The sequence below is a fragment of the Xiphophorus maculatus genome, chromosome 13, assembly GCF_002775205.1.
Source record: "Xiphophorus maculatus strain JP 163 A chromosome 13, X_maculatus-5.0-male, whole genome shotgun sequence".
NCBI lineage: Eukaryota > Metazoa > Chordata > Actinopteri > Cyprinodontiformes > Poeciliidae > Xiphophorus > Xiphophorus maculatus.
In genome coordinates, this window is record NC_036455.1 from 2,265,457 (window position 1) to 2,281,071 (window position 15,615).

Genomic DNA, 15,615 nt, shown 5'->3' on the forward strand with positions numbered 1-15,615 from the left:
GGATTAAACAGGAAGAGGAGACGAGGAATTGGCAAAGAACTTTTTCTTTACTGTCAGAAACTCTTGCCTTTCAAAGGCTACCCACATATGCCTTTAGTTAAAACACTATATAGTGTTTATAGTTAAATACTATATATCTATATATACATATATAGATATATATATATGAAGAAAAGAAACTACATCTATAAAAATTTTATGTTTCACAGCAAGGCTTCCTGTCCCTGAGGTCACATCTGGGGAAAATGAAGGTATGACAGTCACTAAAATGGAGAAGAAGAAACACCCAGAGAGGAGAATGGATTGGGTGATACAGTGGAAGAAATGTCAAAAAGACACTGAGAGTTTGACCTCAAGGTATACTGAATAATGGATGCATGAGTGGGAAAGTGGAGGAGAGAGACATGTGTGAGTCACTTTTTCTTTCACCTCTTTCTACTCCTTTGCTTTATTTCTTTTCTCTCACGTCTCCTCCTCACACATTTGTGTTAAGGGCGGCAAACACTAAAATGTTTTGATTAAGCTAATGTTGACATTAAAATGTTCTACTTACAATCAGGATAGCAATTTTACTCAGAACTTGGTTTACTTTATTAAAAGAAATGCTCAAAATTCATTCTGATGGATGCCTAAACAGCACAACGATGACTATAAATGACTCAATGTCCAATTAGTTCTCTGGAAAAAAAAAGTTCTCTAAGTGGATTTGGTATTTTTTTTAACCATGTTCAGTTGAGTCCAGGGGGCGGTGAGGATGAAGGTCAAGGCAGCAATGTTGTAAGACATAAATAGAAAATTCTGATTCTTGGAAAGAATCCACACATGTTTAGGGTTTCCAGGAATTAAACTAAAGTGCATCAAGAAAAACCTCAGGAGGTTTGAGAACAAGTTTGTTGGCATGTCCAGTATTTCAACAGTTTCTTACCGATATTCTACACAAAAAAATGATTTCAATTTAATTTACTTTAGCTTTTTCATGTAGTCTAATAGTCAATCACAAGTTTCATCCCAAGACAGGTTAAAAGACAAACAGAGCCAGTTAAAGAAAGAAACTGTCCACATTATTTGTCCAATAATGTAGACAATTTCAGATTCAGAAGATTCAAAGGGTATAAATTGTAAAAATAATTCTCTGGATGGGATATCTAAAGAATCAGTACAGGCAGAGTTAACACATTGTCTGAAGGAAACCTTCGTTACGTTTTAAATTGCTTACAAGTAACAGGTTTGACTTTCACCCACAACTACCTTCAGTCTGAGTGGCCACTCAGCAGAAAGGTTAAGAGTTAAAATCATTTCCTGATTCCAGTCAGACATATTCTCAAGCTTTTCCCCCACATTTTTATTAATTGATTGATTGAGTTGATTTTAATTCCATATACAACCTGTGGGGATTATGGTATTACTTCCTGCTGGTTTCTTGAAAAAGACTTTTGGGAGTGGATTTTGAACAAAAAAAAAGAGAAAATTTTGAGTTAATTTCTGTTGTGAAGTGTGGTGGAAATATAGCAGACCAGAAGCAGAAAAAAAACCTTAAGACTTTGTTTGATAACAGTTTTATCAAACTGTATGAGCTATTCAAACATGCATACTTTCTGTAGCACTGATTTGGTGTCCAAATGGCAGAAAACTGTTCTTTCAGAGCCAAAGCCACAATTTTCAATGCCATTAGAGAGTTTATTAAAAAAAACACACACACACATTTGCTGTGATTTTGTGGGACTTAACAGATTGCAGGTATAAAAGAGACTAACAAAAAAAACTAATCTCCTTTTAGCAGTTTCAGAGATGTTTGATGAAGTAAATCATGTTACAGATCTGAAATATGATGTAAAATAACTCTTCATTATAAAGCTGGAGAAATCCTAAAAAGTAATGAAAAAGCTTTAGGCACTGCCAACACCAACTATCCTTCCTTCCTATTTATTTGCATGACTTTCGTTTTGTTAATTAATAAGCATCGGTTTAGAAAATTAAAAAAAAAATTTAATTGCGGAACAAAATTGTCTCCGTTTTTAATACAAAGAACAGTCTAATGTTTTTATGTTAAATGAGGTGATTATGGAAGCACTGGAGCTCATTTCCTTAACATTTCAGAGAATTCGACCAAGTCTCATTATGACTGTCATTTAGCCACTTCCAGGTAATTTTGCTCATTTAGGAACTAATAACTGCTGTGAGAAAAAGATGATTCATTCATACAATTTTCTCAACCTATTTTTTTCTTTTTCTATATCGTGGAGAAAATGCTGGAGTCTGGCTGCTGTGAGGCAGCGTCAGTGGTTCACCCAGGCATGGCACCCGAAGTGAGGCTCTCCTTCGGTGGGGTGCAGCTAACATGTCTATTGTGACTCCCGTTTGATAAATTAATTCAAAGCAAATATCCTTGAGATAATGGAGAAACGTCCCTGTGACTCAGACATCATGTTGGGCTTTATAAATTCGGTAAAGTGCACAATTTTGCCAAATTTGACCAAATTTAACACACCCACCAACATAGCAGTTGTGTTCCAACTCCTCTATGCCAGTGTTTGACAAGGAATCCCTGAAAAACTGGTTTGAGGTGCAGATTATGTTTAATTATTTTTGGTTTGTTTTTTAATTGCATGCTCCATTTTAAATCAGTGCGGTTTGCGTTCAACCTTGCATCATTTTGTCCAGAACTATTTGTACAAGATGCATAGGGAATAATTTTCTGTGGCGTATGATTCGGACAGTAGGGGAAAACGTTTAAGATTTCAACCAATCAGAAGTAGAAAATGATGCGTTTGTCACTGTAGAAATTATTGCGGGTCTGACCGTCCCGTTCCGTCCATAATCTGCCTTGGATTAATAACGAGAGATTTCATGTGTCTGCAACTTTTGATGCATGTTGCATAGCATTTCACACATGTGCCTGGAATGAATGATTGATTCATTAATTAATTGATTACTTTTGTAGACAGGTTTGCATCTTTGTAAGATTCTCATTGAAATTATATTTTTTAGTTGGTGAAGTTATCTCTCATAAGCCACTGAATTCTACATTGAAATTTAATTTATTTATTTAATTTAGTTTATTAAAACCCTGTGGCATCAGATATGGGACAAATTATCTAATGACTGAACCATTATTAACCAGAACTGGTTTTTTCCATTTGGAAAAAAGTTCTTCCAACTTTTTGCCAGTTGGAAAAAAACAGTTTTTTCCAACTGGTTTTTTTCATCGTCCCATTCATCGTCATTTTATGCCTTAAAACTTCAAAGTTGGATTTGTCAATTTAAAATTACTTAAAACATTGTTTATTTGTTTCTTGGAGTTAAGTTTTTTTATTATAAAGTGCTAAAAATTTCCCCTCTGTGGAACAATAAACACTTTTTCTTCTATTTCTAAATATATTTTACTGTAAATTATTGGTAAATGATCTGTACTGGTATCGTGTTTTTCAAGTCCAGAGGATCCTAAAGAGCTTCACATTACATTCAGCCATTCACCCGTACACACGCTCAGTTATCTGAGAACTTCTGAAAAAATATTCAAGAAAATATATTACACCTCATTTTAATTTTTTACAGTCTGATAGTTGAGCAGTGCTAAACACCCTACAGTATATGAAAGAGCTCATCCCCCTATGTCCAAAAAAAGTCATATGACAACCAAACCTGAAACAATACGAAATGGCAAAGAGGCAAAATGACTGATAACCTGATCACCCCTTCTTTTATAACAACTCAGATTTACTTGAATTATTACATTCTTTGCATTATTAATGTGCATCAATATATCACCTAAATCTGTGTTTCTCATTCCTGGTCCTCAGCACCCGTCGTCCTTTATGTCTTTGACGCATCTCTGTTCCAACATTACTGAGTTAAATGATTGCATTATCTCCTCAGCATGCCACCAAGTGCTGCAGAAGTCTATTAATCATTTGTTCATTTAAGTCAGGTGTATGGCAGAAGGGCAACACCTAAAATATACTGGAATGGTTGATCTGAGGACCAGTTATAAAAACCTTGAGCCAAATGTTTTCTACTAACACTGATTTCTGAGTCAGTCATTACAGTATCTAGTGTGCTCTCAAGACTGCACACAAAAAAAAAGCATTCCACTGAAACTTTAGGAAGAAATGTTCTCCACTTTTCCAGCTCTATGTGAATGAGAGGGCAGCAAGTAGCTATGCTGTATGTTGTATTTCTTACTCTTGAATGAAATTAAGACACTTTGGATTTTGTGTCAATCAGATGACCTTCTAGAGACCACGAGGTTTAGTAATGTTAAACCACCACATGGTTACTGTCGCTATAAAAGTAGCAAAAACCAGTCTGATCCTGACAGACTTCCAGTATTTTTCCAGTTGCAGTGATAATGCCCAAAGCTCCAGCTCCATCAGAATGACAACCTGTGTGGTGTGTCATATTGGCAAAAACAAAAAAACAGCCACTGTCCGAGACAAACAACCATGCAGACATGCTCTGAGGTTTAATTTAGAACGGAGAGTTAACTTTACAAGATGTATGCCTGTTTTATACTGGAGAAAACCAAACAAGTGATACACAGATGACACCTGAGACCTTCTTGCTGAAAGGCAACATATCTAACCTGGCATAAATTTAAAGAACTAAACTAAAAAAAGAAAAAAAAGGACCTTGATACAAACCCTTCCTTTGGCAAAAGGGAATGATGGTAGCCTCCAGCTTTCTGACCCCTTTATATTTTTATTCATGAGTCATTTTAATTTTTAGGATTCCTCTGGCAATTTTAGCTTAGATGAGGATATATTAATAAATCTTAAGTTACCAGTGAATAGTGTTCATACACTTTGTTAAACTGAATAAGATTCTTGCTGTATAAGTAGTTGTTGATTTGAAATGTCAACAGCCTGAAGCCAAGTTAAGACGTATACGTGCTATTAAGACCATCACAGAGGAATGTCAGTGAATTGTAAATTGAAACTGCCTTTGGCTCTAAATTTTTAAACCAGCAAATCTTTCTGTCAGAGCATTTAAGAAGCCTGATAAGCATGAATAGAAAATGAAATAACCCAATGAGTCAGACATTACAGTATTTAGTGTGCTCTGAAGGCTTTGCACGAAAAAACCTAAGCGCTCCACTGAAACTTTAGGAAGAAATGTTCTCCCCTTTTCCAGCTCTATGTTAATGAAAGGGCAGCAAGTAAAAGAAAGAAAACTTTCCTTTCAGTAAGACATTTTGCTTTTAACTTAATTGAACGCTGGCTGAAGCGGAGTGTCTTTGTTTTGATCACAAATGATGACAGGATGGAACGTGAGGTGAACAGGCAGATTTGGGCTTCGTCTACAGTAATGTGGGCGCCACTCCAGTGTGTCGTGGTGAAGAAAGAGTCGAGCCAAGCAAAACCTCTCATCTATGTTCTGACTCTTACTTGTGGTCATGAGATATGGATTATAATGGCAAGAACAAGATACTGAATACAAGTGGTCAAAATGAGCTACAGTACTTGTCATAAGGGAGGAGTTAATTAACGTCCTTTACAAATTCAGACAAATTATATCCCTAATGTTGACGTTCTCCACTATATCTAGAGAAATACAATTTTTTACACACTACTGTCATGTTTCGTGCTGTGTTTTAGTTGCAATGTAATAACATTAGGAATGTTTGAGTTTTCTATCAGCGTTACAATGTTCTAAATCATGTAACATCTGTTTTAATTGATTTTTAAAAAAGACTAATACACGGGTTTGCTCCAGACCTTCCACAATTGTTCTTTAAAACTTTGGCTAACATAATAAAGATCCTACATGTGTTTTTACAGATAGATGATACAATAATAAATTGAGGATTTAGCCGTTTCCCAATTTTTTCATAGAATAATTGCACTAAATTTCCACAACAGAATGACACTGAAAGGTTATCATTCCTTCATTATTTTTAGCACCTCAGACTAGCATCACTTTTCACGTAAAGAGCCTTGCAAATATTAAACACAACTTATAATAATGAAAAGTGGTTTAATAAGTGTTTGCAACATTTTTGAGAAAGAAATTGGTATCGCATGCATCACTGTTCAAACATTTCTATAAAACTAAGCAACTATAAAAACAAAAAAAGCCCAACTGACGGTTGCTGCATACTTGTCACGTTAGAATATGTTCGGCTCAGATTAATTGTGAGCCTCCCTGATGCCTAATTCTGGTTTTGCTGATAGCTGAGGGAAACAGAAATGTTATTGTTTAAACCACAAACATGCATTCAGCACTTGGTGAACTTTTCTTTGAAAACATAGGAGTTAAATACTCCCAGACATATTAAGAACTTATCTACGTTTTGCAGAATGCATCACCATAAGGAACTATACAACCTGAACAAAATCAGAATTGAACCCAAACAAAAGAAATCACAACTAAAAAATAAAAGAGACATCGGTACTTATAGAAAACCGTTTATAATCAGCTGTATTGTATTTAATGATGTCCCTATCTCGAAAAAAGGATATAACTGGTATATGGAGCTAAAACTATGGAAACTGAAAAGCTGATCTTTTTCAAAGAAACAGTTTTTCAAACACATGTGCACACATACACACTTATTACTGATATTGTCAAAAGACATTATTAAGGGGATTGTTAAAGAACTCTAAAACCATGAGTGTGAAGGACATTGCATTGAAAAGACTTGCATGTTCAATGCAATGTGGGAGTGAATGTGACATTTTCTCTGCTTCATTTTTTTAAGTCTACTTTGATTAGCTGCATTAAAGCTACAATGCAACCAAAGTAAAGCGTTTTAAAAATGGCATTTAAACTCACTGGTTTTCAATCTCAGTGAAGACAATCTGTAAATACTGGAACAAATGGATTTAATAAAAACAAGTGAAAGATCTGATACCAATGGTTCATGGTTGTAGCAGGAGTAAACTATGTTAAACTATACTGATGTTCTTAAATCAATTACTGTTATAATTAATCAAAAACCCTTCTTCTAACCTTAAAATCAGCTTGAATGAGAATATTTTGCATTGAGCAATCTTTCACACAAAATAGGTTGTGTATGTATTATGGATATATTTCACAGTCCAATATAGTCTAGCATGGGTGTGCAAACCTTTGAGAGGCACTATTGATTTATATCATCTTAAACTAACCAAAGAACAATACATTATTGCAAATTGAACTCTATAAACTATTAGTAAAAGACTAAACTGTGGGGATTTCTGTGAATTGAACATTCAAAATATTTTCTGCACCAATAATAATTTAAGATTTACCAACAGTTTATTGGTCAGGAGTTTAGAAAAAGTGCTGTGGTGTAGATCTGAGTTCAAACAGATCTTACCGCACAACAGGCGGTTTGGAAATGTGCCAAATGGGCAGTTGCCCAGGGCAGCATTAGCATCAGATAAAAAGGTGCAACTTAATCTTTAAGCAACAGAAAACCCTAAACAGGTTTCCTAAAAGGGGTTCCCCCACTAACTTGTGGGATTTGTGCAGGACTGAACTGCCAGTTGATCCTCCTCCAAAATACAATTTTCTCACTTTAATTGTTTAGAAGGTGAAAGAACAGGGTTGGGAAGGTCATCTACTCCCCCATTCATTTGAAAAGCACCATACCGCTGAACCCCAGCTCAGCTGCCCTCTTTCCTGATGAGTTATCACAATCAACCAATCCGAGGCGGACTTGGAATGAAAACACAGATATGTCATAGCAAATCTAAAAAAAAATCTATTATGCTATGGCTCATCTAAATTTGATTGTTTGGCTTTCATACACATTTGGTTGTGTATAAACATCATTGCAGCACTTTGATGAAGCCATCTTCAATGCGAGAGCTGACAAGATATTCCATATGGACACAATTTATTTATGCTTCATTAAAAATTGTCTCATAACTACTTTTCTTTTCAGCATAATGAAGTCAATGATCTTGCCAACTATACTTCAAAAGAGCTGCTGTTGAGGTGGGATTCCTTTTAAGAAAACAGGAAAGATGGCCCTCGCAAGGGACCTAATGAAAAGGTGACATAAATACCTAAATGTCTCTCGTATGTGGCGGAGCTCAAAAGCTCCACAGCCCTTGCTGATTTTATTGCTATTGATAAAAAATAAAAATTCAACACAGTCATATTTCTTAGATGTGTTTATACAAATGCTAATTAGACATAGATTGACAATATGCTAATAGCAAACTCAACTTTAGACACATGCATCCTGAGGGAATATTAGCACTTGAAGTAAACATGTGTAATAAAGCCTTAAAGTGAATTGTTGTTGTGGAAACAACAATTACACAATTGTTGCCCAGAGCAGCATCAGTTGTCGAAAAAACTTTTTTTTTCGACATAAGTGGCATGTTGTCGAAAAAAGTGACGACAAGATGCCACTTTTTCCATCAATTCTGCAGGTTACGAAACCTCACTGAGGTTACGCAGTGACGTTACGTAGTGGCGTTACGTAGTGGCGTTACGTAGTGGCGTTACGTAGTGGCGTTACGTAGTGGCGTTACGTAGTGGCGTTACGTAGTGGCGTTGCGTAGTGGCGTTACGCAGTGGCGTTACGCAGTGGCGTTACGCAGTGACGTTACGTAAGCTTAAAGCTACTTTTATAGACATTAGTGAGTAACTAATGTTATTCACCAAGTAATCTTACTTAGTTTAAGGTGACGTTTGGAGAACTCCTGCAAAAACTGTCATCTTGTGGTCACCCAGTTTCCACAACAGCAATTTAGTTAAAGGTCAACGTGAATATCATTAAATGTTTCCACAACAGCAATTCACTTTAAGGTTAAAGTGATTCTCTGTGGTGGAAACTGGGTGACCACAAGATGATGCTTTTTGCAGCAGTTCTCCAAAAGCATCCTTTGTCCTTTCTAAATTACACAAAAATTGTTAGTCACATTTAGTCATTAGGAGTTGCTAGGTATGCCGTAAATTGTGTCAGACAAACTTAAGGTCTTCCTAATCGGTAAATACTTATACATTAACCATGTCTTTTAGAACAACATCAATTAACTCGCTTTCTATCTTGGAGCCAAGTGTGCTGAAGAGGAGACGCATCTAAACGTTGCAGGAGCCCGGCCCCTTAGGACTGTAGTTTGAGACCACTGCTTTAAAGGGAATGTTCTACAGCGACACAGACAGACTTTTTGTTATATTTCAAATTATATTGCTAACAATAATCCAGACGCATCGTAATATCACTGTTTCACTTGTACCACGTGCAAGAACCTTAAAATCATAAAATATTTGCTTGCTTATTTTATGGGTAAGCGTCTGATTCAAACTATAGTATCTAGTTTCCTCCAAAAGGGGGCACAAGTGTCAAGCAACCTGACGTTTGAATCTGCCTCGTTATGTTAAATAAATAAAAATATATACTTTGAGGAAGCTTGTTTCTCAGAATGAAAGTACCTTTGAAAATAAACAACCTTTAAGCAGGTATTGAACATATTTTTCATTTTACTCACGCTTGCCTAATAAAATTTTTATTTTTAGTCTTTTTTGGACTGATATATTTTAATCTCGTCTTGTCTTCATGATAATTAACAAAAGTAGAGGCTTGACAACATGGTCTGTGTGTAATTAATCTATATGGTGTGTTTCACTCTGTGAAATGAGTTACAGAAATAACCAAACTTATATTCTAATTTATTAAACGTGGATTTTTGAAGGTTGGAATGGGTGTATATGATGTCATCGTAAATCAGAATAAAAGTAATTCATAGCGTCATTTGCTTCTTCGTGAGAGTGAGATTACTTGTTAGGGTCATTTTAATTCCAATTTAAATTTGTCAAAATTTTCACACTTGCTTGTTATTTAAAGGTTGCGCAGACCGCAAAAAAACAGGATCATGACAAGTCACAAAGGACACATCAAGAAGTCGACTTTGAAGACAAGAGACGCCTTTTGATCCACATTTATGACTTTTCATATAAAGCTGGAAATCGTTTAAATGATGAAGCAATACGCCATTATTTGACCAACATGTTATCCTGGCACCAAAAAGTCTCGCAAACGGTTTTATTACCAAACACATCAGAAGTTGCTTTCCTTGTCAAACTCTGAACTAAAAATAAAATGGCCGAGGAACATTATTCATATGTGTCGGTTTGATTTATAGACATGAATGGTGCATTTATTTTGCAATAGCACAAATATTCCATTATCCATGTGCTTCTGCTGCTCACTCCAAAAGGCAACCTTTGACAGACCATTGTGTTACATTCCTAAGTTTACACAGCAGTGGAGAACCACAAAAATCACTTTCCCCTCCACATATGAGTGCCACCGCTGTGGTCAGGGACTCTGACAATGCTCTGTAGACCAATTATGTCCCTGCTGCTCTTTTTCCTCCTTGTCAAATTGAACCTCCAAATGTATTCATGAGGTCTCTCCATGGAATCCAATCCAAACCCTTTCTGCATGCAAAAATGGACACATCGACAGTAGGAGTTTTGCAAAAATTGTACGTTTCCAATTTTACATTCACAATACGATGTTCTGCTCTTTGGTTGTATTGCACAGTAGTGCTGTACGTTATGCGTCTTTTTGTACTGTGCCTTCAATCACAGGAGTTTATGTTTTTGCCATGGATTCCCTGCTAGAATGAAGGATGTAATAAATGTTGGAGAAGCTGATTGTGTTGATTGACTCCATGTTGAGATTGTCCTTCAAAGTGGCTGTTGAGTTTTTCATGCAGTCAAATGACTTCATTTTGGAAGAGTGTGACAGAAATGATATCTCTTTCATTAGGGATGACAAATCAGGTTTTCAGCCTTCACGTCTTCCAAGTCCATAACAACATTGTGGTAAAATGATAAACATTCTCCATAGACAACCATGGACTTCCACCTTCAAGTTTCCTTCCTCTGTCAGAAATACAAGAGTATTTGTTTAAAAGTCTTCACTGAAGAACAACCCAGAACAGAAATGTAATATGCTTTCCTTTTTAAATGATTGAGATTAACATACGCTGCTTTCTTTGTATTTCTAAAACAGACCATCCTGAATGTAGCACAAATGTATCTAATCCTTAATCATTTTCATCTTGCTGCTCTTCCTCCTGCCTTTCAAATATCGCTCATCTTTTAACCAATCCCACCAATACACAAATCTAAGCTGGACTCATGGTTTGTAGAACCATTTAATTGGCTGGCAAAAATAATGCCAATTTTCTCCAGGAAGGACTTTGATATAGTAATCAATGTCTTCATTAATACTGGATAACTGTAATGCACTTTATTTGGGGGTTACCACACAGCATTTTGGGGGATGTGGGAATTTATTTTAGGCGTCAGCACATAGTATTTAAACAGTTACACAACATGTAACTGTTTAGAACCGAAGTTCTTTATCTGAAAATTTAATTGTAAATCCTTAACTGAAGTTGGGTTGTGGTGTATGTAAGGTGTCGGCTCTTTTACCCTTTCTAGTCTAATTTACATAGTTCTTCTTGTCCAGCCTATTTAGGACATCTATGCTATTTACATATGAAACCTACAGAGCAGCCTTCCCTTTCTTATATTTGCCAATCACTGAATCCTGAATCAATCCAAAGTTTTCTGGTGGAAAACTGTTTTCCTTTGCCACTACATGCATGCTTGATTTGAGGGAGAGCTGTAAAGTTACTGACTCAACGCAATCAACTGTCAGCTGTTGCTGGATGCTTGTTCAGGAGAAGATATTGCAAAGTCATTCACTTGATGCAGATAGAAAACATTTCACAAATTGGTGAAATAGACTAAAATGAATGTGGTAATTTATTAGTCGGACTGAACTGGAATGCATGGAATTGATTTAATTTGTCTTTATGTTAGGATTCGGTTATTCATATTTCTTTGAATCATTTGGATAATTCTCAGCGGGTCAGTACCCTTGACGGTTGAGAAAAAACTGCTTGCTGGAGGCGTGAACTCTGTTTTAGTTTTAAATGATTGAATCTGATTTTATCCAATTTCTTACGTTTGGCCATGATATGCGTAATGCGCAAGGTCTGAGGGGAAGGAACTCGCACTATGAAGCTGACCAAAAATTGCGAGCACCGGACAAAACCATCCCCCACTGCGAAGAAGGAGCTGAGCGATATCTTCACTAGCAATAACATTTCTTACAATAACCTTGCTCCAGCTTTCATTGTTCAATATTTGGAAGTGTGAACAACACGAACTGAATGGCTTTGTTCAAGTCCAGAGTAGGAAGTCGATGGCCTAGTTAAAACTTTTCTTAATAAAGTGAATTAACAGAATTTATAGATCAGGGATGATAATTCATTCTGTTTAATACAGCCATCATGTCGTTGTTGATCATTTCAAACTTTGCTATCTATAAAGTAATACAACCTAAGTTCATGGTAATCAAGGAGTGATATTCAGTTCATCCTGAAGTAAAAACAAGTTTGCTTTATGTAAACTGATGCACATTTTTGCTGGCAAAACTAGAGTACTACAGTTGTCAGAAGAACTCTCGCAATGGGCATGAATACTATATTTATGATATTTAATGAATATCTGAGCCATCTTCTTTTTCATGGTGCAATGACTACCCACATACATTGCATTCATTCTCCATCTGTCCATCTGTTACCCATATGTCAGGATATAAAATCTGAACTGGTGCAAAATGTCAGCTAGCACGTTACAGCTCAATCAAGCCTTATGAAAACATGACATCCACTATGGCAGTGTTTTATTATATGTGTCCCTGCACAGCAACACACACGTTTGCCTGCGGCTCTCTCACATGCAGACACCCAGTCAAACCTCCCTGTCATTGGTGTTAGTAACTCATACATAAACATGAATTACGATAAACAGAACCGCTGTTGGTGAGATGTTTAAACAGGGAGTCAGGCAGGCTGACAGGCTCACCGTCAGGGGCTAACACCAAACACAGGGAAAAAGATATGCAGGCATCACACTTAGAAAATGTCAACATTCAATCTGATTCATTCAAATGTTTTTACCGTGTATGGATGGTCTGACATGTGCCCATCCATACACGGAAAAGCATTTGGTTTTACAGTCATTTTACGCAAAAGTTTATTCATTTACCGGTCTTTTTTGTGTGGCTCAAGCAGGTTAATAATTATGTTCTGCTGCATGTGCCTGTATGCTGACCTCTCTCGCAGAGACCGGGGTGTTTAGTATTCCAGTCTGAAGCTGAGTTTCTGTGGCCAATCATCTCACAGTTCTACGCTTTCAACACACACACACACACACACACACACACACACACACACACACACACACACACACACACACACACACACCCCAACACAGAGATATAAATGGTATCATGCTGCTGCATAATTTCCTTGCAAGTTCAAAGGCAGAGTTAATCAACCCTGATCAATGTTCATTTTATAGCCGCAAAGATAAAATGATAATGCTATACATAATATTACCAAAAGATTAGAAGCTTTTTGTCATTTAAAAGATAGCGTCACTGTGCTGATTAAGTCTGTCAAAGTTCCTGACCCAAAGAGAGCCTGGAGGAAAATAGGTTCTCAAATTACCTCAGTGGGGTGTGTACTGGAGAGGAAACCTGGTGTTATCATGGTTCAGCAGTGCTGGGGTCATGATATGGCAGACTTTGTGGTAATTGTTGCTGTAATATTCCTCTTGTTTTTAATAAAAGTAATTAAGTGGAATCCTTTTAGGTTTTACGTAATATTCTTATTGTACTATTTTATATCTGCATTACTTTTCTATGGTGTAAAAAGATGTGCAGTGTTAGGTTAAGAGTGCTACATATTGTTGATTTTTTTGTCAAATAATCTACTTAGATATATTGTCAAATCTGTCACATTTAAATCCTCTGGAAACAAACATTATAGATGCACTGGAGGACACAAGGAGACACAGATCCCATGACGCCTCAATTTCAGGGATAAACATGAAAACTAAAAGGGTGCATCAGAGTCTTACTGATTATTATTTTGACATAATTCTTTGTGTTTAAATTTGTAATTTCAAGCAATGCTTTATTTTCCTTTTTATATGATTCACTTAACACTAGAAGGGCCAAAGTTTGTCCACGTAGACATATATTACTCCGCTGTTTTGAATTCTGCAACAACACCTATTTATCTGGATACACAATTGCTTAAATCAATATTCCTCAAGTTAAATGTTAAAGCTTTGAGGGAAGCGTCTACAGGATAGTACCTGTCTGTGGCCACACCTGCTTCTTTAAGACAATAAATGTTCTATCAAAGACTGCAATTAAGATGACGTAGGAGCAACATATTTTTTCTTTTTTATCATTGTCATTCATTTCTTGTCTTATTTGGTACAGGAAAACCCAGATGCAATAATAATAAGAAGAAGGCAGAGGTGTGGGGAAACAATTATTTATAGGAGGTTTAATTCAGAAAAACAAACAGGAAGGAAAATAGGACAGACATTTGTGCACAGGAACCAGCAAGAGATGGATAAACCAGAGTGAATGAAAACTGCAAGCTTGAATAATGAGGAGACAAGAAAACACATATAGAATCCAGGTGAGTCCAATTTGCAAAATGCATGGCAGCTGTGTGGGAAGCAAGACTAAGGAGCTGGGAGGAAGGTTTAAACAATATAAACTAACACTGGAATAAATTAGATCTTACAAGATATATCACAAAAATAACTGAATGCCAAGGAAACATAACTAAATATCAAAAGAACACTAAAAAATTAGATTCCAAAACTCTGATAAAAACCAACCTCAAAATCTATAGATTTAAAACTTAAAATGTGAGTTTTGGGGGTAAAGTTACCTAATTTGTTAGAACATGCAATAAAAAGATATCTTCACCTAATAGAAAATTAAATTGCATCTAGTGGAAAAATTTAAATTGGATTTCCACACCAGCTAAGGAAAACAAAGCCAAACATACATTTGCAATAGCAGTGTATGTTTTTAACGAATCAATTTTGATTAAAGGTTAGTAGCACAAAAGACTTAGACAGGGTGTTTTGTTTCCTTTAAAAGAGAAGAGCGGAAGGCAAAATAAAAAACATGAAAAATTAAGGCTCAAGATGCAAAACCAGGATTAACTACATGCCATTTGCATAAGTAAAAGCAATAATATGCAGAATAAAATAGAAAGATAAAACCCTTTTTCTATTTATTCTAATTATTTTGTGCTGATAATTGAGCAGTGCTAAACACCCTATACGAAAGAGCTCATCGCCCTATGTCCAAAAAATGTCATATGACAACCAAATCTGCAACAGTACAAAATGGCAAAGGCAAAATGACTGCAATTGCAACCTTTATAACTTTTGTTCACAATATATTGTTCATGTTGTTGATATAAATCGACCTTGACAGGCTTGAAAAGAAGCTTATAAATAAAATGTAGTATTAAACTACGTGCAAAAACTGGCTCTACTAAGTCTGCAGGTTTCCCGTTTGGTGCAAATTGCATTGCAATCCCAGTATTGAATTTGTATTATTATAATGTTTTGGTGATAGCCCAAATGAATACTACCTTAAACTTCGTAACTACAATCAAGTATAATCACCGAGGATAAAAACATAAGACATATCCAGTGTGATCCGCCAGTGTAGAAATATAGTAAATAGCAGTAGCAACAAAGTTGTCAAAAAAGATGATTGCCCTGTTTTGTGATAAGATTTTTAAAATTGTTTTCCCAATGTAAACATGCAAA